The sequence below is a fragment of the Thalassophryne amazonica genome, chromosome 22 (genome assembly GCF_902500255.1).
Source record: "Thalassophryne amazonica chromosome 22, fThaAma1.1, whole genome shotgun sequence".
Lineage (NCBI taxonomy): Eukaryota > Metazoa > Chordata > Actinopteri > Batrachoidiformes > Batrachoididae > Thalassophryne > Thalassophryne amazonica.
In genome coordinates this window covers 37,250,814-37,277,210 of record NC_047124.1, presented here as the reverse complement: position 1 = coordinate 37,277,210, position 26,397 = coordinate 37,250,814, and the positions used below count along the sequence as shown (strand labels likewise).

General features: G+C 43.3%; 1 protein-coding gene and 1 long non-coding RNA gene across 2 annotated transcripts in view; both read left to right on the top strand.

Moving 5' to 3' along the window:
• caprin2 (caprin family member 2) overlaps nt 1-26,397 on the top strand; it is a 108,476-nt gene that overhangs the window by 68,294 nt on the left and 13,785 nt on the right. The gene's annotated exons all lie outside the window — the stretch shown is intronic.
• Nucleotides 9,290-9,924, top strand: LOC117504307. Its single transcript, XR_004558761.1, has 4 exons — nt 9,290-9,331; nt 9,418-9,546; nt 9,650-9,734; nt 9,888-9,924. It is a non-coding gene; the product is annotated as an uncharacterized LOC117504307 (long non-coding RNA).

Here is a 26,397-nt window from a genome sequence, read left to right as displayed (position 1 = left end):
CCAAAATGATGTCAGCTTCTGAGTCAGTGGGTTAGGGAGTTAAACGATGGTCTGGATGCGTTTTGGAGAAAGCATTTTCCCAGAGCCAGACACAATGTGTCCCAGGAAGGTAACTTCCTGAGCCCAAATTGGAGTTTGGACACACTGGCTTTATGGCCTTCTGACACGAGGTGGCGCAAGAGCCACACTGTCCTCCCTCCCTGCTGTTCTGTGTAGAGCAGAGCAAGAGGTCATCAACATATTGTAGGAGGGCAAAACCTTTCTGAGGTGGGAATGAAGCCTGGTTGTCACACAAGACCTGATTGTAAATCGCGAGAGATTCACAATATCGCTACCACAGTCTGGTAAACGTGTAAGTTTTACCATCAAATTCAAACGCAAACCAGTACTGACTGTCTGGATGCACCTGCACACCAAAAAAGCATTTGACAGATCCATCACAGTAAAACATTCTGCATCAGGCAGAACCAGAGCCAATACATGTATGGATTTAAATGGAAGGAGTGTGGGGGGACACTGTGGTATTTAATGGGGCAGAGGTGCTGAACAAGTGCCATTCTGGGACTGACTGTCTAACTTATCAACTAGTGTAGATAACTTCTGATTATTGGTGACTTTAATGTTCATATAAATAAGCCTTCTGATCCTCTCTGCAAATCATTTATGGAAATTGTGGATGCATTAGGACTTCGACAATGTATTTGGGACTTGATGCACATTAGTGGAAATACCCTGGATCTGGTTCTCGCACGTGGTATTGCTGTCACGAATATTGACATCATGCCTCTTACATCAGTTCTGTGATCACTCACTTAAGTTTCAGTTTCGCTGCCGTGTTTATTGGAACAACCTTATATATCATTACGGTGATGCATGACTCCTCAGCTAAGACTGAACTCAAAGCTGGACTGCTTGATGTCTGAGCTTCACATTTGGAAAATGTCATTCAGTAGACAGTCTTTTGGATAGTTTAAACTTGGTGCTCAAAACTACACTCAAATGATTGCGCCACCTGTGTTAAAACCGTGCTCCCCCAAAACACAGTCACCTTGGTTCAGTGATTATTTGCATGACCTCAAGCATAAGGGTAGAGGTCTAGAACGGAAATGACGTCACTCAAAATGAGATTTATCCCCTTTTAAGGGAAATTCATCTGCCTGAGAGCATGCATACATACACAATGCATACATTCAATAAAAAAACAATAAATAAGACAAATATAAAAAAACACATTAAAAGAAAAAATACATGAACAAGAAGTATTCCACCCTGCGTGACGTGATGCTATCTTAGACTATAAGCATGCATTACTGGCTACAAAGTGGACCTATTACTCTGATTTGATCAACAAAAACAAGCATAACTCAAAGTTCTTGTTCAACACGGAGGCACACTTACAGTAATGGCATCCACCTCAAGTGGGTGCCATTACTGTAAGTGAGGTATTACCTAGATTTACAGAATTTGATAGTATCTCTCTAGGCATGCTGACAAAACTTGTAATGTCAACAAAAAGCACAACCTGTTTATTTGATCCTATACCAACAAAACTGTTTAAGGACCTGTGGTCCACTCTTGGGCCACTGTGCTGGAAATGATTAATCTTTCTTTAACTTCTGGATCTGTTCCTAAATGTTTCAAATCTGTAGTGATTAAACCATTACTTAAGAAACCTAATCTTGACCCTAGTGTATTGAAAAGCTATCGGCCGATATCAAATCTATCATTTTGCTCTAAAATTCTGGAAAAAGTGGTGTCACGGCAGCTTGTAGACTATCTTACTGAGAATAATCTGTTTGAGCCGCTGCAGTCTGCTTTTAAGAAAATAGTCCACAGAGACAGCTCTCAATAAGTGGTGACTGATCTTCTGCTTACAATGGATTCAGACACCACTACGGTTCTGGTGCTGTTCGATCTCAGTGCTGCGTTTGATACCGTGGATCATCATATTCTACTCGATAAGATGGAGAATCATTTTGGGATTACTGGGAGTGCCCTTGCTTGGTTGACGTCATACCTGACCAGTTGTTCTCACTGTTTTGTACAGTAACCGCTATCTCTAACCTTAGTGACATGAAAGTTTTCTCTCTGAGGGTGCAGCTCCATCCAGAGATGGGTGTGGTGTCTGTTTCTGTAACCCTCCTGTCCGTGCACCGGCAATATTTCCTGTATATGTGTTTTGTGAATGTTTTATGATTTGTGTCGGTAGCATGGCCCAAGCAGAGGTTCACCCTATAAGTCTGGTCTGCTTGAGGTTTCTTCCTCAAATCATCAGAGGGAGTTTTTTTCTTACACCTGTGTGCTTGCTCTGGGTTAGGGTTAGGTTTGGTACAGTTAGACCTTACTTGAGTGAAGCGCCTTCAGGCAACTTTGTTATAAATGAAAAGAAATATGAAATGTATCATTCTTCATCCAACATCTTTAACTTCAGGCTCAGTTACAACCTATCACCTGCCTTCATCCAGCACTGGGATCCAAACTTTTGATGGAATTGGTCAGCTGTCGTCATTCTAATGTTGGGTGCCGCATGATTCATAACAGCTCAGAAGATTTCACAGTCAGAACAAAGTGTGGATTATTTCACAAGTGGCTTCTTCAAACACCCCAAGGTGACCTGCTCACAAAGTTTGGCTAGCTCAAGACCATCTCAGTCCTATTGCTGTTCCCTCCTGGATCAACAGTTTGTACTGTCAGTGGGTCTTGTTTCAGTTGAGGGCCAGGGTGGATCGTGGGCTTTTCTTTAGACTGTTGTAATTGCAAAAGCTCAGTTGGAAGGGATGTCTTCCTGTGGTGACGGTTTTTATATTCTGACCCTGGCTAAGGTTATGTATGTTGGGCTGACTTCCCCGTGAGGTTGACTGGTCTCACCCTTACAAAAACTGACTTTCAGACATTTTGAGTTTCTCCTCAGAATGGCTGTTTTTAATTCTGAGAAGACCACAGGACATGCTGGAGTGATGGTACAACAGAAGACCTATGACTGCTTACAAACTAAAGGCATAACGCAGACAGCAGAACAAATGTGCTCTGTCAAGTCCATTCAAGTGCAACTCACAACAGATGTTCCTGGTTGCTGTGGCAGCACCACAGCAACCAGGGAATGTGACTTTTTGTATCTCCTGAGTTTGTCTCTTGATGATTGTACAATTCTGTTGGTTTCTGTTCTGTAACCATAAATGTTCTAAATGCTACATGTACAAGATCAGAAGGTCCCATGAGTGACGATGTAGATCTACCTCATGTGGACATTATTTAACCTTTTCTCTTCTTTTGCAGCCATAACAAAGTCCAATACAATGAAGTTCCTAAGGAGGTAAGCGCCCCCCAGGTTATAATTATCTGTTGTACGTGCACCAGCATCCACTGATGTTTTGTTGGGGATACAACAGTTTTTCAACAGACTGTACCAGGACTGTCACGGAGGCTCCACCCATTCAGAACTGGAAGGAGGAGTTCGGTTGATGAAAAGAATGCGAGCCTCCCGATTACTGGGATATGGAGTCTGCAGGTGGACAAGCCTCACCCCAACGTACGGTCCACAAACCTTGGAGAGGGGCAGCCACTTAATCCCCAAAGTGTCGGTTGCCACCAAGAAGCCTGTGAGCAGTAGACTGTGAGTTAGTGAGTGAACTCACTGCACAGTTGATGTACTCTACCTCCCACACTCTGTACCTTTTAGTCCCCCCCCATTAGAACACGATGTGTAATTCCTGTAATTGTAAAGTGAAAGTTTGTACACTCAACAAAATATAAACGCAACACATTTGGTTTTGCTCCCATTTTGTATGAGATGAACTCAAAGATCTAAAACTTTTTCCACATACACAATATCACACATTTCTCTCAAATATTGTTCACAAACCAGTCTAAATCTGTGATAGTGAGCACTTCTCCTTTGCTGAGATAATCCATCCCACCTCACAGGGGTGCCATATCAAGATGCTGATTAGACGACCATGATTAGTGCCAGGTGTGCCTTAGACTGTCCACAATAAAAGGCCACTCTGAAAGGTGCAGTTTTATCACACAGCACAATGCCACAGATGTCGCAAGATTGTGAGGGAGCGTGCAATTGGCATGCTGACAGCAGGAATGTCAACCAGAGCTGTTGCTCGTGTATTGAATGTTCATTCTCTACCATAAGCCGTCTCCAAAGGCGTTTCAGAGAATTTGGCAGTACATCCAACCAGCCTCACAACCGCAGACCACGTGTAACCACACCAGCCCAGGACCTCCACATCCAGCATGTTCACCTCCAAGATCGTCTGAGACCAGCCACTCGGACAGCTGCTGAAACAATCGGTTTTGCATAACCAAAGAATTTCTGCACAAACTGTCAGAAACCGTCTCAGGGAAGCTCATCTGCATGCTCGTCGTCCTCATCGGGGTCTCGACCTGACTCCAGTTTGTCGTTGCAACTTCGCACAGCCATTGAAGAGGAGTGGACAAACATTCCACAGGCCACAATTGACAACCTGATCAACTCTATGCGAAGGAGATGTGTTGCACTGCATGAGGCAAATGGTGGTCACACCAGATACTGACTGGTATCCCCCCCCAATAAAACAAAACTGCACCTTCAGAGTGGCCTTTTATTGTGGGCAGTCTAAGGCACACCTGTGCACTAATCATGGTGTCTAATCAGCATCATTGATATGGCACACCTGTGAGGTGGGATGGATTATCTCAGCAAAGGAGAAGTGCTCACTATCACAGATTTAGAGCTGGTTTGTTGAACAATATTTGAGGGAAATGGTGATATTGTGTATGTGGAAAAAGTTTTAGATCTTTGAGTTCATCTCATACAAAATGGGAGCAAAACCAAAAGATTTGGGCTGGGGAGACTTATCTTTTAAAATCAGGGTTTCTGGAATGACCCTGAAGCATGAAAAGTGAAGTGGAGAGCTGCTAACTGAAGGCAGCGTTGTCCATTTAATCTTGGAAATGTGGCGCCTTAGACATTTGATGGGTTTGCTGTGTGGATAAGAGCAAACTCTGTTTTAGGTCGGCACTTAATCCAGCTTTGGGTTTGTCCCAGGAACCACATCAGAACTCAACCTGATGTCACTGATGTGCGGAAACGGATCTCAGGCAGGTTGACGTGTGTAAGTCTTTCTCAGAAAGCTAACTCTTGTTAAGTCGCGAGTGATTGAGCCTGAGTTGACCTGTCCTCCAAACACTGGTTTGTCTTATAACACAAGAATCACTTATAGATACCATCGTGTCTGACTTAGGGGCGTGATAAAGGATGTAGAGCAGGGCAGCGCCATGGACAAGGAGCTGGTCTGCGGACACATATAAATGGGTTTGATTCCCACTGACGTTTACATCGGTCTGTGTAGAATCTGCAGGTGTACTTAGATGTGGACCACAACTGGTATTCAGACTATAATGTGGGACCAGACACTGAAAGTTGCTGAGGATTGTACTGGAGACATCAGTGTCCCATAGGAAGTGTTTCCTATCAGAAGACACTGAATCCAGACTTCAGACAACTTTATTGATCCCAAAAAAGGTATTACATTTACACTCCAATTACCTCAGACAAGATACAGCAATTAATCCACAATTAATACTTGTTTACCATAATAATGGGCACACATCAAAATTAAAGACAACACATATACATTTGACAGCTGTTTATGTGCAAACATGTCTTGAAACAGTCCATCTGAATTGAGGCAAAGTGGGTGAAGGCTGCAGCAGTAAAAACCGCATTGCCTTCGAGGTGGCAGGGAGGAAGCCAGTGTGAGGGGATTGGAGAGACACGGGGGTAATAGGGATGGAGGGAGGGAGACATGCTCGTGTGCAGATGAGTTAAATTTAATTTCTGTCCGTGTGTGTGTAAAGTCTGATGTTGCTAGGCAACAGCAGGCTGCGGGGGGGGGGAGGGAATAGATGAGAAGGGGGAGCCAAATTCCTTCACCAATGCCATAGATCCTTCTGGGGAAGAGCAGGAATTTGGCCTTCAGGAGCCAATAAGGCTGCCATGTTGATGTTAGGTGGAGAGATACAGAATTCTGTTTACTGCACTCCTGACCGTCGAGAGTCCAAATTTATGAAGAATATTCTCTGGTCCTCAGCAGTACATTCCTTTGCAATGCAGTGATTTGCTCCAAGATTGAATCCATTTTGCGTTTGAGTTCAAGGGTTCACGCAGTCTGAGATTACACAGCATTGCCCAACTCATTAATCATGACGGCACTGGATGAGGGACAAAATTCTGGAAGCAGCCATCTTTGCTAATATTCCTAGTGGGTCAGGGCAGCGCACAAACCAATCAGCACCAAACCTCCCACCATAAAAGCGAATACGAATAGAATCAACGTCTTCTACAGAGAGTGGAGCCACATGTCGCACTCCATTCTCTCAGGCGTCGAGAGCATAGCCCACTGGGTAGGTTCCATCACGGCATGCAGGGTCCCCCAACCCTGATCTCCTTGTCGAAAACAAATGGTGTCAATGGCGTTGAGAGACCAGCTGATCAATTCCATAGTTAATCCAAATCATAATTTAATTGAAGAATTCAGTCTGGTGAAGCTGGGACTTTGAAGGTTGGAGCAGAGATAGAGAGCAGAAAGGAGGAGAGGGGAGGAACGCGACCATCCTTGCCAGAGTCCCAAGCTGATATCCATGGCTTGATGGTAATTTTATGTTTAGTCGGAGGTGAGTAAGCGGGCTGTGATAGTCCTAAGAGGAGATGAGGCGATGTTTGTTTGAAGAATCTGTATCCAGGTGTCTTGCTGTCTTGTGTAGTGGCCCTCAACCTGCTTATAGATCAGGTCAAAGCACTTCAGCCCTCCAAACAGACACCTCCTACAACTCCCATTGAGCTGGATGGCTGCTCAGTTCCTGACAGATGCCTCTTGGTGTCCAGTTGGGCAGTTGCCCATCCCATCAGATGGGAAGAAAGGACTTGTTGTCCCACTTTATGAAGGATTGTTGAGGAGAACAGCAACTTTAGTACGTTATTTGATGTGCAACGGTTGACTGACCTTGGTGTTGCGGATGGATTCTATGCTCTTTGTGGAATTGGTGGATACCCTGATTGTAGCACAGAAGGTGAGACATGAGTCAGATTGTCTGGGACCTGACTCAAGACTAAGATCCAGCCTTTGGCCATCAGAAGAGTGTTTGTATGTGTTGGAAGTCTTGTACTTGTAGAGACATTCACTGATCTCTGCAGAAATGTTCATGTCTCTGGGTCCTGAGCTGTGAGGCAGAGAGACGCCTGGAAGCTCTTATGGAGTCATGGGGCCAGAGTTTGCTGATGGTGGCAATATTTTGTAGGACAGCTTGTATATATTATGGAACTTGGACCTGAACCAGTGAGTTAGGATGATTTGGTACTAGTCCTCTTCAGAGGATCCTTGGGTACTGTTGGAATCACTGTTTGATGCAGGCTTGGATGAGGAGTACATGAGATTGTCAGCAATGAGATTGTGGCCATGTTTTGTGTTTATTTGGACATAATTCATCACACAGGTGCCTCAGTGTTGAGGACCCCAGCTGGTGCAGAAGGCCAAGAACACGGTTTGGTTTCACCTGGCTGTGGAAGATGTATGGATACTGTGAAGAAATGTTGATGGACCAGTTGTCTACCTTGGTAGTTTGCCATCCAGGTACAACGGCAACGGCAATGCACAATATTGGTGCATGCTTCCTGACCTGAGGAAATCCAAGCACCAACTGTCTGAATTGTGGAGGGCACCTTTACAGAAAATATTATCCAGATGTGGAGCTGGATAACTGTTGTGTAAGCCATCGTCTACTGGAGCCAAAGTCCTCGAGTTAGTGACCTTTGGCTCAGAAAGCAAATCAAAAAGCTTCAGTCAAGCATATTAGAAGGAAATACATTCACACAAGTTACAAGCAGACAGTTATTGAAACTGGACAAATGCATATATACAGCTGGTCCTTAAGTATTTGGCAGTGATGTTTTTAGAATATTATCTCTGTGCTCCTCTGCAGTGAAGTTGAAATGGAACAATCCACATGTTCGTGTATGAGCGAACCACGAAAAACATCGAGCCAACGGGCAGGTGGGAACGATCCCGCTGTGACTGTCATACACGCGACGGTGTTGTGTGAGCAGGAACAGTGTGAGCAGCTGGGATGTGTTGCACCACATCGCGCCTCTGACATGGAGAACAATAACATAAAAACCAGCTGTAAAGTTAGTGAATATTGCTGGGTTGATTATAAATAATAATAAAAGGGGAGGCAATACAGAACCCCCCGGTTAAAAAAAATTAATGCCACTAGTGGGATTTGAACCTACAATTTACAAAAGCTCTGATTACCAGACGGAAATTTTACCACTGTGCTACGATCACTCTCATAACAGGAGCGTGAAATGGCTAAAATCAACAACCAGATGAATGGTATTTTTTTTTTTTTTTGAAAAGAGAAAAAAGTGCCATGATAACTGACCAAATGGTGTTTGTTACGTTGTATTTCTGCTGATACGTGACTGAAAGTGGTGTATTTGTCTGACTGTTGGCTTGTCATATAGTCCTGTGCCGCTCACAGGACACGCGTGTGCTGTCTGACAGATGTGACATTCAGATTGCCTGCCGCATGTCCACATGAACTGACGGTCTGTTTCTGTAGCCCGTCACAAAAGTAATATATGTTTTTATGTATTTCCACGTGAGGACAGCAAACATACACATGTGCTTGTCCGTCAAAACACAGTACGTGTTCTGCAGATGTGACGTCCAAGACCAGAAATGTCTCAACAGCTGTTGATAGCCAGCCATGCCCCCGTCTGTTCAGCGCACAGCCCAAGGTGTCACTCTGTGATCAGATGAGAGGCGCCTCACCTGCGGGGGGCATACGAACCACACGCACACACGTGTTGAGGGGGGGGGGGGGCACATATATACTTGGCAGCTCCACACCGACAAATTTCACATCCAGCTCGACAGTGTTGTCTGCTGACTGTTTTCATGATGACAGTGTGAATGGCCACACATTTTTCTAAGTGCCAAGCAAGCGGAGTTAGATGTTCATGTGTGTCACCTGGAATTTGGCCGACACCTGCCGTGAGAGGGTTCGATGGGCTGTCACAGCTCACACTGTTTTTCAGCCACTGGTGTGCATAAATAGTTGTAGCAGCAGGTGTATGAGGCGTTGGAGGCAGCTACAATTTTACACGTTTTGCGTGCAATTCCTGCAGTTTGACCACATTCGTGGTATGTGTGAAGGGGCCCTAAAGTCTGACCCTGTGCAGACTTTAAATGATGAATCCTCCACATTGCAAACTCTGATTTTGTGATGTTTCCTTCAGAGAAAAGAGAGGAAGTCAAAGGACAATAGTCTGAAATTGGTGAGTGAAAGTCTTCCAGGTGTTGGGTTGCTCATGTGACACATGTTCCTGTGTGTTCTGAGAGGTGTTGTTCTCATTCAGGACAGGCCCTGGACTTGGACATACCTGTGGAGGTCTTCAGCTCTCCGCTGGCTTTGCCCAAAGACCCAGTCCTCAGGAAGCAGCACCTTGAGGACCTGATGGCAAAGATCCATGGCTCCTTCACGTTCATGCAGGTGGGATTTAAAATCGAAACGTGTGCTGGTGACACGTGACGTTATTCTGAGCTGGTACACTGGACAGTTTGATCTGAATCCCTGCTTTTTAAACCTTGTTTAGGATTCTCTTCTGGATGGTGAGAGTTCCCCCCAAAGTAACCATGCTGTGCGGAACAGACGGGCGTCTGGACCTCCCTCTCCTCTGGGTACATAACGACAAGACTCACGTGTCCATGCCGTACAGGTTGAGGAGCGGTGTGAAGACGAGCTCTGCAGTCTGGACTCTCGCCGCTGGTTTTTAACAGCTTTAAATCCGTCTTTCTTTTCTTGCTCATTGTTTGGGTTTGTGTCTTCTGCAGCTCAGACTGAAGTCAAACACCCGCTGGACATCCCTCCCAAGTGATGCACGTAAGCTTTCTTCTGTTTCCTGTTTTTGATGAACTACCTGGACTGGTCTTGACTCTGTTCTCATCCTGGACTTAGTCCACCCCTCTGCCTGCACGGCATTCTGAGCACAGGGCCAGTCTGACCAATGGGGATCTGTCCATGGAGACCTCTGACCTTCCAGCCAAGCACCTGGTAACCAGCACGCCGGCTGTCAGAAACCTTCTTTAAACACTAGGGTGTCCTTCTCGCAAAAGTAACGTTTTGTCTCTGCAGGAGCTGCTGCAGTTCCCTTCACCGCCGCTGTACCGCAGGGGCGAGTCTGTGTCCCACATGGACAAGGTCTGATTTTTGGGAAACACTCTGGGGTCCAGTGTACTCTAGTAAATAGTCATAAAAGGTTGTTTGTATGACACAGGTCAGTGATCCAGGGAAGCAGTCTCCGTATACCAGGGCGGCAGTGTCCACCCTCCTCCAGGGACAGAGTTTTCGGCACCCCCCGAGCCGGCGAACGATCACCTCTGCACCGCTCAAGAACACACAGTCAGTAAGTCTGTCTGCAGCTCAGTTGGTGCTTGAGGACCAGATTGAAACCGCTGGTCTGTCTGTGTTTGACACCACATGGACAGATGCTGTCTCTCAATCTGTGGACACCTTAAATCTCAACACTGTTTATTAAAGTTGAACCAGGTAACAAAAATGTCCCTTGAAGATGAAAGAAGCACATCAGCATCTCACAGCTCAGTTTTTTTTTTTTCTCCATGTGGAACTTTTCTGGGAGTAAGTTAAACGGCAGACTGGTGTAGCAGCATGTGCACACCACAGCATGTCCTGGTCCTTAACATGAGAATTGTTACATTCCTAACATTAGCAAGGTGAACAAATAAACGTGAGATGAACATATTAGATGTTATTTGATGCAGATAACACTGATTGCTGCCCCACAGTTTTGGATGTGCTACAAATCAAGAATTTGTTTTTTTTTTTGTACTTATTACTGACTTCATATTTAGTTTGTGCTCTGATTCCTGGGAAACCTCAGTTATAAATGGTTAAGATTATTAACAAACGTGTGTGTGTTTAAGTGGCGCTGTCGGTCCTCGTACAGCTCAGAATCCCCACCAGGCCGTTCTTCACCTTCTTTGGATGATATTCCTGAGAGGAGTAGTAACTCAAAGTGCTGTCAGCAATCTTGAAATTGTGAAATTTGTGTTGCACTTACAGAGGCTGGCCAGTGGGTGGCAGTGTCATGGGTGAACGGGCTGTAATGGATGTTATAGCAATGGGTCACATTCAGTGCACTTTTTGCACAGAAAATGTATAATGAAATATTTCTGCAGTTGTCTTATTGAAGCTTTTTTTTCCACTTGCTGCGTTTGAGTCTCGAGCGTCTCATCGTGTTTATCTGCTGCGTCGTGATTTAAAGGGGTGTTTTTTGTTTTGTAATATGCGTGTGTAACTAATTGGTGACAAACCTTGTAATTGAATGTTTTAAGTGTCTAAAGAGGGTTTTTTTTTTCTCCTCCACAGGACTTTAAATGAGTTCATCCTCACCTAAGAATGGAGAGCTGAAACAGGAGCCTGGGTCCAGTACAGCACTGCCAGTACCCAAACACCGTCCGAGTTCGAGGCCTCGGACGACGAGCAGCAGCCAGGTTTGTGGGTGAAAACTTTGTGTTGTCGTCCTCGAAGCCTTCACTTGTCTGACAGACGTCTCCCGCTGAATGTTCCAGTGTACCACGACCATATGGTTGGTAACGGACAGGTGTTTCTTGTCGCCTGGTCGTTCTGGACCCGTGGCTCGCTCTGGCCAGCCGTACTACACCAGAGCATGTGTGAGAGGTATGGCACGTGGTGGAAAGGGACTGGCTCGAGCCTATCGCTCTCCTGGTGGCACAGAGGTACACACAGCTTTCTGGGTTTTTAATCACACTTTCCTTTCTCACGCAGTTCTTATGGCCCAGTCACACGACGATTCCTGAACGAAGGGAAAAAAGTAAAAAGTCACAATTCGTTGAGAAAGAGACAAAAGAGCTTTTATCACCGAACAGTCTGCGAAGCAAGAGTGCAAAAGGGACGAAAGAGGAAATAAACAAAACCAAAGCTCACGATCTCTATGCTTTAAATGAAACGCGCCTGGAGCCACAGCTGGAGCTGTGTGTGTCTGCATCTCTGAGTTCCAGGACTCGGCACTGGGATAGAGCTCATAGCGCCGAGTCCTGGAGAAACTGCAAACAGAAGCTGTGGAGATCTGTGCGCACGTCGGAACATCTCCATCATCATCAGAATCCTCACTGGCTGTCGATACGCTGCGTGCTCCATCTTGCTCCAATTTAAAAAAAAAAAAAAAAAAAAAAAAAAAAAAAAAAAAAAAAAAAAAAAAACCCTCTGGTGTGTCATGGTCACTGCTGTATTGTGTTAACTAAGCTATATATATATTGATTTATAACAGAAAACTGCCAAAAGGGGGAATGAATATAAGTGTAAAGATGATTGAATATATCAGAGCAGTAAATTGATCAGTTCGTGTGAACGTGCGCATTGACTCACGTGTGGTTATTTCCACCAGCTGCAGCTGATCCACAGTGTGAATTCTTCCTTCCAGAACAGCTCTTTATATTATCATTTAATTATCTACCTGTGTCCACATACACAGAAGGACTGGATTGTCATTCCTACACTCATATTGTTATATTTAATAAATCAGAATCAGAAGAAGTTTGCCATTGAACAGGATTCACAGACTAGGAATTTGCTTTGATATAATGGTGCAACATTAAGCAGAGAGCAATATAAATGCTAAGATAAAATATAAAATATGTGCTAAAATAATATGAAATATGAAAGGCTGTGTGCAACAGCTTTTCATATTTCATATAAAAAAATAATAAGCGCACACAGCAGCTGCTGGTACCACTAATGCTGCATTCAAGTACCGTCGGAATTACACAACTTTTTTGTTGTTCAATTCAGCAGTTGCTTGTGGCAAAATAATTCTTTATATCCCAACAAAAATTAATTCTGGCCTATAAGGTGCCTGAGCCCATTGAAGATGACCCCCCACACATTTTCATTGCCTTTCGTCAAATTTTTCAACAGTTTAAAAATCCAGACAAAGGGCCAGCTCCAGGAACGAAGCTGCATGAAGGTTAAACAAATGCCAATGAAAGTCCAGATTTCTTGTTTCATCAGGGCTTTGTTGCCCTTCGTTAAGTGCCATGTGACGGGCCATTACCAGGTGTCCATGAACAGGATTCACGTGGTTCCATCCCAGCTGAAGCTGGGTGCGTCATGGCATCAAGTGAATCTTTGAGTCATTTTTAACTGTTTTTCATTCTGCAGGAGGAACCTTCATCCCTCAGACTCACCCCAGAGACTCTGGCCCGCTTCACTATCCATCCAGAGTGAGTAAATGTGGCTCTGTGGTGGTACTTTGGCTTTGTTCTGGCTGTATGGTTGAGTCCACAGCCAAATGGTGTTGGATTCCTGACTTAACAGGTGCCGTCTAATGAGGTTGTTGTTGTTAAACTAGCCGGCTTCCGACCCCCCCCCCCCCCCCCCGCACCATGCATCCAGGTCATTTTGCTTATACCTTCAGTAATACCTGAATGCCTAAGTCACTGTCTTTGAGTATAATGCCCATGTGTTACATATCAAAATGTTGAGTACAATCTCAGTTCTGACTCATATTTGTCTAAACACTTGTCTCTAAAGCTGAAAATATGAAACTTATTTTCTGAAACAATAGTTTATTGTCCCTTCCAGGAAATTTGTCTGGGACTTCAAGAGCTGCACAAATAAGCTGCCAAGACATAATTACATAACTCATGCATATTTGCACATAACTTAGGACACACACCAATACTGCACATGCCCCTCTCACACATATGGTTAAAAGGAAAATGCTGACAATACAGTAAATAACAATGAATAAATAACACTGAATAGCAATGACACCATGACACTAAGAAATCCATCTTAAGAAATTCTTCAAATATTTAGTCAATAGACACTTTGATTCAGGTGGACAAACTGGTTTGGTGTTAGAAAAGTGTAGGTCACATAAGTAGTGTATAATATGACAGTTATGTGAATGTATGTCTGAAATCAAAATATATGTACCTGATGGATGATTACAGGCAGTAGTTAAGACAGATCCACTAATTAGCGAAGCAAACATTTTTGTGAGTGGATTAGCTTTTCAGCTTACTCTGAAAACCATCAGCGGATCATTTAGCATCTGCTGAATTTAGTTTACACTAACCTTCAGTGTGCTACCATTTTTTTTTGCTCGCATAGTGAGTAAAACTTTCAACAGGCCGCTACTCAGTGGCAGGAAACATGAAGCGCAAAGCACCTTTCACTCATGGTTTAATTTAAAACCAAGTAATTCCAGCAGTTAATCAAAATTACAGCAACTCTGTCATTTTTACAAAAGTGAAATATGACATTGGACATATTTTTTAAAGTAATGCACTAATTCCTAAAGGTATGAGTGGTTAAACAGACACATGTGCCAAAAGGCATTATGGGACAATTCAAATGAGCTGCTCTTATCACTTCCTCCTGCTCCTCCCCCCGGTCAAAATGCAGAGAATACTGCCATCTAGTGGATGGGAGGGTCAATAGACCACATTTGTGCATCTCAAATGCAGTTTTATTGCTCAGAATGTCTCAAATTAAGTGGATCACTGATCTCACACACAACATTGTAAAACCAACACACAAGTTACTGTAACTTACAGGGGGTGTCAAAATTGGCATGTTTTTTTTTGTGTGTGTACTTCAGTTTCATGACAGTATACATTTTAAGTACCACAATTTGCCCCACTGAGATATCCCATAATCCCTTGCGCACCAGAAAGTCAAAATAACACTGAGAAACTACATGAGAACTGCAAATGAACATTATACGACCAAAATGTAACTTTTATGCCTTTCATACATTTTTAAGAAACTGCTGCATGAGACCCTGAAAACTTGCTAAAACAAATATTCCAAATATTCCGTGTCTATGTTTAACCTGCGTGGAACTTCATAAACAAAGCAAATTTTTCTGTTCAGGCTCTCGTTGTCCAGGTGGTTCCATGGTAGAGAAGCTTGAATCTTCGACTGGACTGGGGTTGCTTGACACGAGACGTTTAGCTTCTAATCGCAGAAGCTTCCTCAGCTGAAATTCCTGCTCTGGTAGTCTGACTTCTGTCTTGTAGAGAAGAATAACAGAAGCCAGCAAAAGTTGGAGTTTTAAACCTAACCAGGACCCCTCCTACCGAGAGGCAGAATGCTATTGGTTAGTGACTAAACAATTGCTCTAATTAGCACCTATTGTGCTCTGGTTAGCAACCCTCCTAATGACAGGGCAGTGTTCCTCCTAATGATGGGACTGACACCCTCCTGACGACGGGAATGACTCTTACCATGAACAAAGACTGAAACTGCTTTGACCTGAGTACCCCATTGTAAACAAGGGGACAAAGTGTGTCTCAGACCCCCTCCCTGGTTAAGGCTGGGTTTGAACTGTTCCACATAGAATGCTTCCTTCACAGCCCTCTCAAACCATTTCTTTTCTCTGGCTAAGATTTTAACTTCCTTGTCCTCAAAGTGTGGCTAGTGCCCTCTCTGCAGTGCTGGTATAGCCTTTTGTGCAACAGCTGCTTAGTCTCACCTATGTAGTGTTTGTTACAGTTTTCCTGACATCTGATAGAATACAGTACATTGCTCTGTAACTATGGGATCTTGTCCTTAGGGTGAACTAATTTCTGTCTCAAGGTGTTAACAGGTTTAAAGTAACTGGGATTTGTGCTGTCTGAAGATCCGCTGTAGTTTTTTCCCCTACTCCTGCTAAATAAGGGAGACACATTCCTTTCTCTTGTCTCTGTCTCTCTGGTCTCTTTGTTCTTGAGACTTCTGAACTTTATCCAGGGACCATCGTGGGTACCCACATACTGTGAGGGCTTTCCAGACATGATGTTGTTCTTTAGCCATTCCCTCTGCAGTTGTGGGCACCTGTAGTGGCTCTGTGTTGAAGAGTCCTGATCACCCCGAGCTTGTGTTCAAGGGGGTGGTTTGAGTCAAAGAGCAGATATTGGTCAGTGTGAGTGGGTTTTCTGTAAACCCCTGTCTGGAGTTGCCTGTTCTCTCCAATCATAACCTCACAGTCCAAGGAGGCTAAACGGTTGTTTCTGGCATCCTCACTTGTGAACTTGATATTGGAGCCCACTGAGTTGATGTGTTCTGTAAAGTCCTCAACTTCCTGTTGCTTGATTTAACCCATGTGTCATCAATATATCTGAACCAGTGACTGGGAGAGATGCCCGTGAAGACGCCAAGGTCTCTTCTCCACTCGCATCCATGTACAGATTGGCCACAATGGGGGATACCGGAGACCCATCGCACAACCAAGAAATCTGCCTGTAGTAATTCCCCTAAACAGGAAATACGTGGTGTTGAGACAGATCTCCAAGAGTTGGCAGATGTGGTCTGGTGTAGTTTGGTCCTTTCAAGTAGACACATCCTCCAGCAGTCTCTGCCTCACAGCTGAGATGGCCTCAGCGGTGGGGATGCAGGTGAACAATGATGTCACATCAAATGACACCATAGTTTCATCTGCCTCCAGCTGAAGGTCCTTGATCTTGTTCACAAAATCTTGTGTGTTCTCCACATGGTGGTCTGAGTTACCCACTAGAGGAGCCAAAATCCACTTGAGGTACTTGGCCAAATTGTAAGTGATGGAATCTGTGCTACATACAAAGGCCTGAGTGGCACGTCCTGTTTGTGGATTTTGGGCAGTCCATAGATGCATGGAGTGGCGTCCCCAGGGTACAGTCTGTAGTATGTCTGCCTGTTCAATGAGTCCCTCGTTCTTCAGGTTTTGGAAGTAGTTCATGATTTTCTTCTTATAGCCACTTGTGGGGTCTCTCTTCAGACGCTCGTATGTATTGGAGTCAATGAGCAAGTTGTTGACCTTGGCCTCGTAGTCCGATGTGTTCAGGACCATCGTTGAGAGGAGCAGCGAAGCTTAACTCTCAGCTCGAGTAACAGCGTTGCAGTGAGGGCGGAGGTCTTGGAAAATAAGTTCCTTCAGTGACAGACTGAGGCACCCTCAGTGCAAGAAGGAACAATGCCGCAGGTCATTCCTCCCTGTTGCTGTCAGCTGTACAATAACACTGTGAAATAACCACATGCAATAATATGTCCACAATCATGTGCGATAACTTGTTTACAAATCCCTGTACTAATGTCACCTTATCACATCTAAACTACATTTCACATATTGTAAAGAAGATGCTCCTATTTTTTAATTCCAATCATGCTATTTCTGCCTCATTTTCTTATTTTATTGTATTGTACAAGTATTATTGCTATCCTTTGCACACACTGTTTGATGCACATTTCCTCTACTCGCACTCATCTTGTGTGTTTTTTTTTTAAGAGCTGACGTAACATGTGAATTTCTCCACTGAGAGATCAATAAAGTTTTATCTTTAAAGCAGTGGTCACTTATGGTTTGGTTTATAAACAAAATTAATACTGCTAGAATAACTCCATTAATGTCAATTCTGTCATTTGTACAAAGTTAAAATTATAACACATCTTTTAATTTTAAATAATGCACTAATTCTGAGGTTTTGTAACAATAGACAGATGGCAAAGGATTCTGGGTAAAATGTGCCTCCGCTAACACTGATTGGTTAACTCATTCATTTTATGTAAACCAACACGTCAATGTGAGGTGTGTCGTGTGTTGGTGTTTACAGATAAATGTGCTTTTCCATTTTTTTTATTTGTAGAAAAAAAAGGCATCTTAAAAAAAAAAAAAGCCAAGTTGTAATTAGATAACCGTCTGATATAACTGGTGTCAAAATAAATAGAACACTGCCAACTACTGGACTCTCAATACTAGGGTGAATGCTGCCGTGAACACTACTGGCCTGTAGATGGCAGTGAGAGACCGTGAAAATGTGCCAAAACAAAAGTCCAGATAATCCGTGTCTGCTACGTTTAAGATGCATGGAATTTAATAAACACAAACTGAATTTCAGACATTTTATATATATATATATATATATACACTCAACAAAAATATAAATGCAACACTTTGGTTTTGCTCCCATTTTGTATAGATGAACTCAAAGATCTAAAACTTTTTCCACATACACAATATCACCATTTCTCTCAAATATTGTTCACAAACCAGTCTAAATCTGTGATAGTGAGCACTTCTCCTTTGCTGAGATAATCCATCCCACCTCACAGGTGTGCCATACCAAGATGCTGATTAGACACCATGATTAGTGCACAGGTGTGCCTTAGACTGCCCACAATAAAAGGCCACTCTGAAAGGTGCAGTTTTATCACACAGCACAATGCCACAGATGTCACAAGATTTGAGGGAGCGTGCAATTGACATGCTGACAGCAGGAATGTCAACTAGAGCTGTTGCTCGTGTATTGAATGTTCATGTCTCTACCATAAGCCGTCTCCAAAGTCGTTTCAGAGAATTTGGCAGTACATCCAGACCAGCCTCACAACCGCAGACCACGTGTAACCACACCAGCCCAGGACCTCCACATCCAGCATGTTCACCTCCAAGATCGTCTGAGACCAGCCACTCAGACAGCTGCTGAAACAATCGGTTTGCATAACCAAAGAATTTCTGCACAAACTGTCAGAAACCGTCTCAGGGAAGCTCATCTGCATGCTCGTCGTCCTCATCGGGGTCTCGACCTGACTCCAGTTCGTCGTCGTAACCGACTTGAGTGGGCAAATGCTCACATTTGCTGGCGTTTGGCACATTGGAGAGGTGTTCTCTTCACGGATGATGCGAAGGAGATGTGTTGCACTGCATGAGGCAAATGGTGGTCACTCCAGATACTGACTGGTATCCCCCCCCAATAAAACAAAACTGCACTATTCAGAGTGGCCTTTTATTGTGGGCAGTCTAAGGCACACCTGTGCACTAATCATGGTGTCTAATCAGCATCTTGATATGGCACACCTGTGAGGTGGGATGGATTATCTCGGCAAAGGAGAAGTGCTCACTATCACAGATTTAGACTGGTTTGTGAACAATATTTGAGGGAAATGGTGATATTGTGTATGTGGAAAAAGTTTTAGATCTTTGAGTTCATCTCATACAAAATGGGAGCAAAACCAAAAGTGTTGCGTTTATATTTTTGTTGAGTGTGTATATATATATATATATATATATATATATATATATATATTACTCTGGAATAAAGACGACATACAGTGTTTGACATAAGTAGGACTCTAAATAGCAAACAGGAATCGATTGCAATGATTCCAATTGAAAATAATGAGAAGCAACCTGCGCTTCTTCTGGCATTTTTTACATAAAACAAAACAAACACAATAACACGAGAGTTTGGGCACAATATACAAATAGTTTAATGTGTGGAGCCTGATCAGAGCGTCTGAAATGCATTTCTCCTGTCGTGAATGTACTGAGATTACCCATAATGCACCTGGGCACAGCATGTCCACACTAAAACCTTCAAAATTAGTGCAATACTTTAAAACTAAAACATATCTGATATTTTCACTTTATAAAACTTCAGACGTGACGTTAATTTAAATAACTTAACCAAACTAATTTCGGACAACATTTTAACCATAAGTTAAAACTGTATGCCTCTGGATGACTTGGGTGAACAAGTCAAAACAAATGAACTTTTTTTTTCTTTTCTGTGACCAGTTCTCCTTTGCCTGCAGAGGATAGGTGGTTTCTTCTAGAACCAGCTCTCCTCTTTTGCAGAGGATAGAACTGTGCATCTACTATAAAAATTGAACAGGTAGGTACTTAACTGATTTTAGTTTGTAACTATTCAGCTTTGTTTACCACGTCTGCAAAAATACGTTAGCGGTCTAAAAATTATCGGACTAAAACATATCGGAAGATAATTAGTCCAATGACGTTTTTCAAAGTTATCTATCTGAAAAGCTAATCCGATAATGAAAACATTCTTCGATAATTAGCGGTTAGCAGGTTAGCAGAACTGTGCCCACTACTGCTGTTATGTTTAATGGCTGACTCTACTGCAGTGATGTAATCTACTGTCAGTATATGTTTAGGGGTCACTGAGCAATTTAGTCCTTTAGCAAGCACATCCTTTTCTGTCTGTGTAAGAACCCTGTCAGAGAGATTCTTTAACCAATTTTCGCTGTTGTCACAATTTGTCTGGGTGTATCTTTATAACTACCCCCACTGAAAGTACGCCTTTTCTGCATTAAAAGGTTGTGAAACTTCCTGATTTGCCTCTCCTTAATGCTCAGACATTTGAATTTTAACTGAACATTTTAACTAGGGACAGCTGCCCTGTCATTAGGAGGGTGCTAACTAGAGCACAATAGGTGCTAATTAGAGCAATTGTTAGTCACTAGCCATTAGCAGTCTGCCTCTCGGTAGAAAGGTTCTGGTTAGGTTTAAAAGTCCAGCTTTTGCTGGCTTCTGTTATTCTTCTCTACAAGGGTCAAGACAGAAGTCAGGCTACCAGAGCAAGAAATTTAGCTGAGGAAGCTTCTGTGATTAGAAGCGAAACATCCTTGCATCAAACAACCGAAGTCCAAGTCCAATCGAAGATTCAAGCTTCTCTACTAAACAAAGCGAATTAAAACATTTTATATATCAGACAGTCTCAATGCAAACTCTCCGAAGTTTTGTGGGGATTTGAAACCTCAATACCACACACAATTAGTTGCTCTATTTACACTCACATCCAGTAGATGGCAGTGTTTTCCCCATTTTGATGGGGGCGTAAGAGCAAGGGGGAGCAGATCATTTGAATTTTCCCTAATGCCTTCAGCACGTCTGTTTAATGCTCAAACCTTCAGGAATCAGTGCATTACTTAAAATTTACACTGTAAAAATGACAGATTTGCCATTAATTTCAATAAACTGTCCAGAATTAGTTGGTTTTAAATGAAACCATGAGTGAAAGGTGCTTTATACTTCATGTCTTGTGCCCACTGTCTGAGTGGATGCATGTTGAAAGTAAATGATGCTTCTTTATGTATTAGTTTTTTTTTGTAGCGGCGGGCCGGGTGCACAAAGACAGAAGCTCTGGCTTTTTGTTTGTTTTTGGTTTGTGATCATCTGTGAATTTACACAGCAACACTTGCGGTGCTTAAACTCGAAAATGGCTTAGCCGACTGTGTACTGAGTCAATCCTAAAAGTTAGTGGTTATCGAAGCTAACTTTTTGGTTAGCTGTGCCCACCACTTGTTACAGGCAGCCGGTACATCACAAACGGCCTATTTATCACTTACCGTTGTCAGCTGGATGTCTTCTGGTTTCATATCATCCTTATCATATGAATAAAACCCCTCAGTCACTTAAACTCTGAAGAGGCTGGAATCTACAGCGAGCAAGTTTTGGAATGAAGTACGTATGCATACAATACGAAATAAATACGAATCCGGATGCACCAGCACGTCCATGAAGCCCAGAGACTTCAGTGGACATGAAACACACTTGTAGCTTCTGTGCATGTCTGTCTGGGGAAATGTTCAGCCACATTCAGCTGGTTAAGTGATGGTAAATACCACAGACACGTTTGATTATTCACAGAACGGATCACTGAGGGATAAAAATCAGTGTTCGGATCATTTCCAGGTGGAACATCTCAGAGAATCCGTAGACCTTTATTCATAAAACACAGCTGCAAATTTGATTGAATCTCAAACACTTGATCAGGCTCTAAAGTTAAAGTTCTGTGTTCATCTGGCACAAAGTTCACACTGTTGGTCTAAAAATGAAAATATTTCATTCAGAGATTATCTTTGCCTCCTAAGAGTCTTTCACCCATCTCACGTTGATAATTACCATATTTTCTAGAGTGTAAGTTGCACCTTTTTTCCTGTTTTAATCAGATCTTTAATTTGGAATTGATAAAGTCGGTCCCTTTTGGTTTCACTCTGGGTCACCACCCCAGATCAGAGGTGGATCTGCATGTTGATTTGGCACAAGTTTGACACCGGATGCCCTTCCTGATGCAACTCCACATTACATGGAGGCTGGGTGAGGGGAGTTCTTGGACCAGGAACCTTCCAAACTGGACCACTTGACACTGCGCTGCTCCGTCGGGCAGAAGCTCAGGTCCCAACTTGGCTCACAATGCAGAACAGAATTCTTGGGGTGGATTATTGACTCTCAACGCCTTAAGATGGACCACAAACAGTCAGTCATTTAGGCTTGCCTCTATTGGTGGTTGGCTCTCACTGCGGTATTGTATCACTTCCTGTTCCGGAGCACAGCGGTGTTTTGCTGTATCTGTTAGCTGTTTAATCTGCGCAGTTAGATTAATCTAGTTATCTAGATTACGATTTGTTTCCCAGTGTAATCTTTACGTGCCTTAACTAAAGCACTCCTTCTGCTGAATCACCTCTAAATTATTTACACATTATTCACTTTGCGTGTTTTTAGGAATCCGCTAGCTTAGCGTAGCTACTAGTTCTTAGCCGATTTAGCATGGCGGCTTCTCCTGTCTCTCCCGCACTTTTCTGCTTTGGGTGTGAAATGTTTAGTTATTCCCCGGCCTCCTTTAGCAGTAACGGTACTTGTAATAAGTGTAGCTTATTCGTAGCTTTGGAGGCCAGGCTGGGCGAATTGGAGACTCAGCTCCGCACCGTGGAAAATTCTACAGCTAGCCAGGCCCCTGTAGTCGGTGCAGACCAAGGTAGCTTAGCCACCGTTAGTTACCCCCTGGCAGATCCCGAGCAGCCGGGAAAGCAGGCTGACTGGGTGACTGTGAGGAGGAAGCGTAGTTCTAAACAGAAGCCCTGTGTACACCGCCAACCCGTTCACATCTCTAACCGTTTTTCCCCACTCGACGACACACCCGCCGAGGATCAAACTCTGGTTATTGGCGACTCTGTTTTGTGAAATGTGAAGTTAGCGACACCAGCAACCATAGTCAATTGTCTTCCGGGGGCCAGAGCAGGCGACATTGAAGGAAATTTGAAACTGCTCGCTAAGGCTAAGCGTAAATTTGGTAAGATTGTAATTCACGTCGGCAGTAATGACTCCCGGTTACGCCAATCGGAGGTCACTAAAATTAACATTAAATCGGTGTGTAACTTTGCAAAAACAATGTCGGACTCTGTAGTTTTCTCTGGGCCCCTCCCCAATCAGACCGGGATTGACATGTTTAGCCGCATGTTCTCCTTGAATTGCTGGCTGTCTGAGTGGTGTCCAAAAAATGAGGTGGGCTTCATAGATAATTGGCAAAGCTTCTGGGGAAAACCTGGTCTTGTTAGGAGAGACGGCATCCATCCCACTTTGGATGGAGCAGCTCTCATTTCTAGAATCTGGCCAATTTTCTTAAATCCTCCAAACCGTGACTATCCAGGGTTGGCACCAGGAAGCAGAGTTGTAGTCTTACACACCTCTCTGCAGCTTCTCTCCCCCTGCCATCCCCTCATTACCCCATCCCCGTAGAGACGGTGCCTGCTCCCAGACTACCAGTAACCAGCAAAAATCTATTTAAGCATAAAAATTCAAAAAGAAAAATAATATAGCACCTTCAACTGCACCACAGACTAAAACAGTTAAATGTGGTCTATTAAACATTAGGTCTCTCTCTTCTAAGTCCCTGTTGGTAAATGATAATAATTGATCAACATATTGATTTATTCTGCCTTACAGAAACCTGGTTACAGCAGGATGAATATGTTAGTTTAAATGAGTCAACACCCCCGAGTCACACTAACTGTCAGAATGCTCGTAGCACGGGCCGAGGAGGAGGATTAGCAGCAATCTTCCATTCCAGCTTATTAATTAATCAAAAACCCAGACAGAGCTTTAATTCATTTGAAAGCTTGACTCTTAGTCTTGTCCATCCAAATTGGAAGTCCCAAAAACCAGTTTTATTTATTATCTATCGTCCACCTGGTCGTTACTGTGAGTTTCTCTGTGAATTTTCAGACCTTTTGTCTGACTTAGTGCTTAGCTCAGATAAGATAATTATAGTGGGCGATTTTAACATCCACACAGATGCTGAGAATGACAGCCTCAACACTGCATTTAATCTATTATTAGACTCTATTGGCTTTGCTCAAAAAGTAAATGAGTCCACCCACCACTTTAATCATATCTTAGATCTTGTTCTGACTTATGGTATGGAATAGAAGACTTAACAGTATTCCCTGAAAACTCCCTTCTGTCTGATCATTTCTTAATAACATTTACATTTACTCTGATGGACTACCCAGCAGTGGGGAATAAGTTTCATTACACTAGAAGTCTTTCAGAAAGCGCTGTAACTAGGTTTAAGGATATGATTCCTTCTTTATGTTCTCTAATGCCATATACCAACACAGTGCAGAGTAGCTACCTAAACTCTGTAAGTGAGAGAGTATCTCGTCAATAGTTTTTACATCCTCATTGAAGACAACTTTGGATGCTGTAGCTCCTCTAAAAAAGAGAGCTTTAAATCAGAAGTGCCTGACTCCGTGGTATAACTCACAAACTCGTAGCTTAAAGCAGATAACCCGTAAGTTGGAGAGGAAATGGCGTCTCACTAACTTAGAAGATCTTCACTTAGCCTGGAAAAAGAGTCTGTTGCTCTTTCTCTTTTTGCTCTGTATGCACCACTCTGCATTTAATCATTAGTGATCGATCTCTGCTCCCCTCCACAGCATGTCTTTTTCCTGGTTCTCTCCCTCAGCCCCAACCAGTCCCAGCAGAAGACTGCCCCTCCCTGAGCCTGGTTCTGCTGGAGGTTTCTTCCTGTTAAAAGGGAGTTTTTCCTTCCCACTGTAGCCAAGTGCTTGCTCACAGGGGGTCGTTTTGACCGTTGGGGTTTTACATAATTATTGTATGGCCTTGCCTTACAATATAAAGCACCTTGGGGCAACTGTTTGTTGTGATTTGGCGCTATATAAAAAAATTGATTGATTGATTTATCGTGTTGTGAAGCTGACTATATGTCCAGACGGTGCTGGACGTGAGACCTGGTTTTTGCTGGTTGCCGTTGACGGACCAGCTGTGCACCTGACCACACCTCATTCTCAAACAACACAAAATGGTCAAGTGACACAGGAGAATTTGTCACCACGTCTGTGGAAGCAGCCTGGCTACCTGCACTGGGGTTCAGTAAGTACCTGCAGAGTTACCAGATACAGTGGACTTCTAGGCAGTGAAGACAGACCTTTCAGCCACTGAGCATCAAGTAGCTGGAACTGTATCCTATGAATCGGAGAGCAGTGTGATACCCCTGTAGTTCTTATAATCCATGCAGACGCCCTTTCCAGACTGGGACAGTAAACTTTCTTCTGGTCTGTAGAGGTGATGCCAGTTTCCCAGAGTTTTTTACAGTGGCAGGAGAATAGCATCACCTGCCTTTATGAGCTCAGCACCAGTGCCACAGGTTCAGGAAGCTTTCCCAACCTCAGCTTTATCACCACCTTTGCAATCTCACCAACACTTGATTGTTCACATTTGACTGGAGAATCAGCCAGAGGAACCCTGGCATTGGAGATGATTAACAGAGGGATCAGCCTGATACAGCTGCTCAAACTAGCCCATTGTGACAATCCAGCAGAGGCGTCTGTCAGGACTGAACCTTCTTCCTCCATCACTGCAGAATGACGAGCTGTAGGTCTGGAGGAACACAGTGCTTTGACTCCTCTGTAAGCAGGTCGAGGGTCACTAGACCACACATGGTGAGTCACCAAATCAGTTTACTTGGAGCAGGGTAAAATTTGTCCTTGTCCATTCTCAGGGCCATGATAGTCTGCTATCTTAGCTCCTTGGACAGTGTGGAATTTCCATCTCCTCTGGATGATACTTGGTGAAACACCTCCTCCAGTGACTGTATAGTGGGATGGACCCTGGTCTGAATTTGGTTTGATGATTTAGAAGGTAAAGTGGTGGGTCCAAGACCAGACAACACTCTTCAAATTCCTGTCAAACTGCTAAAACACTAAGACAGGGCTCCACACTGCCCCCAGATGGCTGAATTATGTTACAATTTTTGTATTTAGTTTTTTGAGATGGCAAGAGAAAAAGTGTGTGTGTGTATATGTATATATATGTGTATATATGTATATGCCAGTGTAGGGTGCGTGTGTGAGGTGGGGGGGAGTGTAGTGATTAGTCAACTCAGAATTCCATTTTTTTCCCCAGTATTTTTATTAAATTTTCTTGCAAAGATATAACAATATGGAAAATTGACAATATGAACATTTCAGTATACAAGAACAGTACATTTCGCACGCACACACACATCCATACTTGTGCACACATAAACTTACATTGCGCAATTTATCACGATCCACTCAAATATCACTATTCAGCAGTAACAAAAAGGAAAATGCATAATAATAATAATGTAGAGATGACTTCTGTATTTCCTATTTCATAGATATAATATTCAAATATGGTTCCCACAATTTAACAAAATCTTTTCGTTTACCCTTCACTATATATATGTCAGTCTTTCAAGACCTATAGATTCTGAAAGT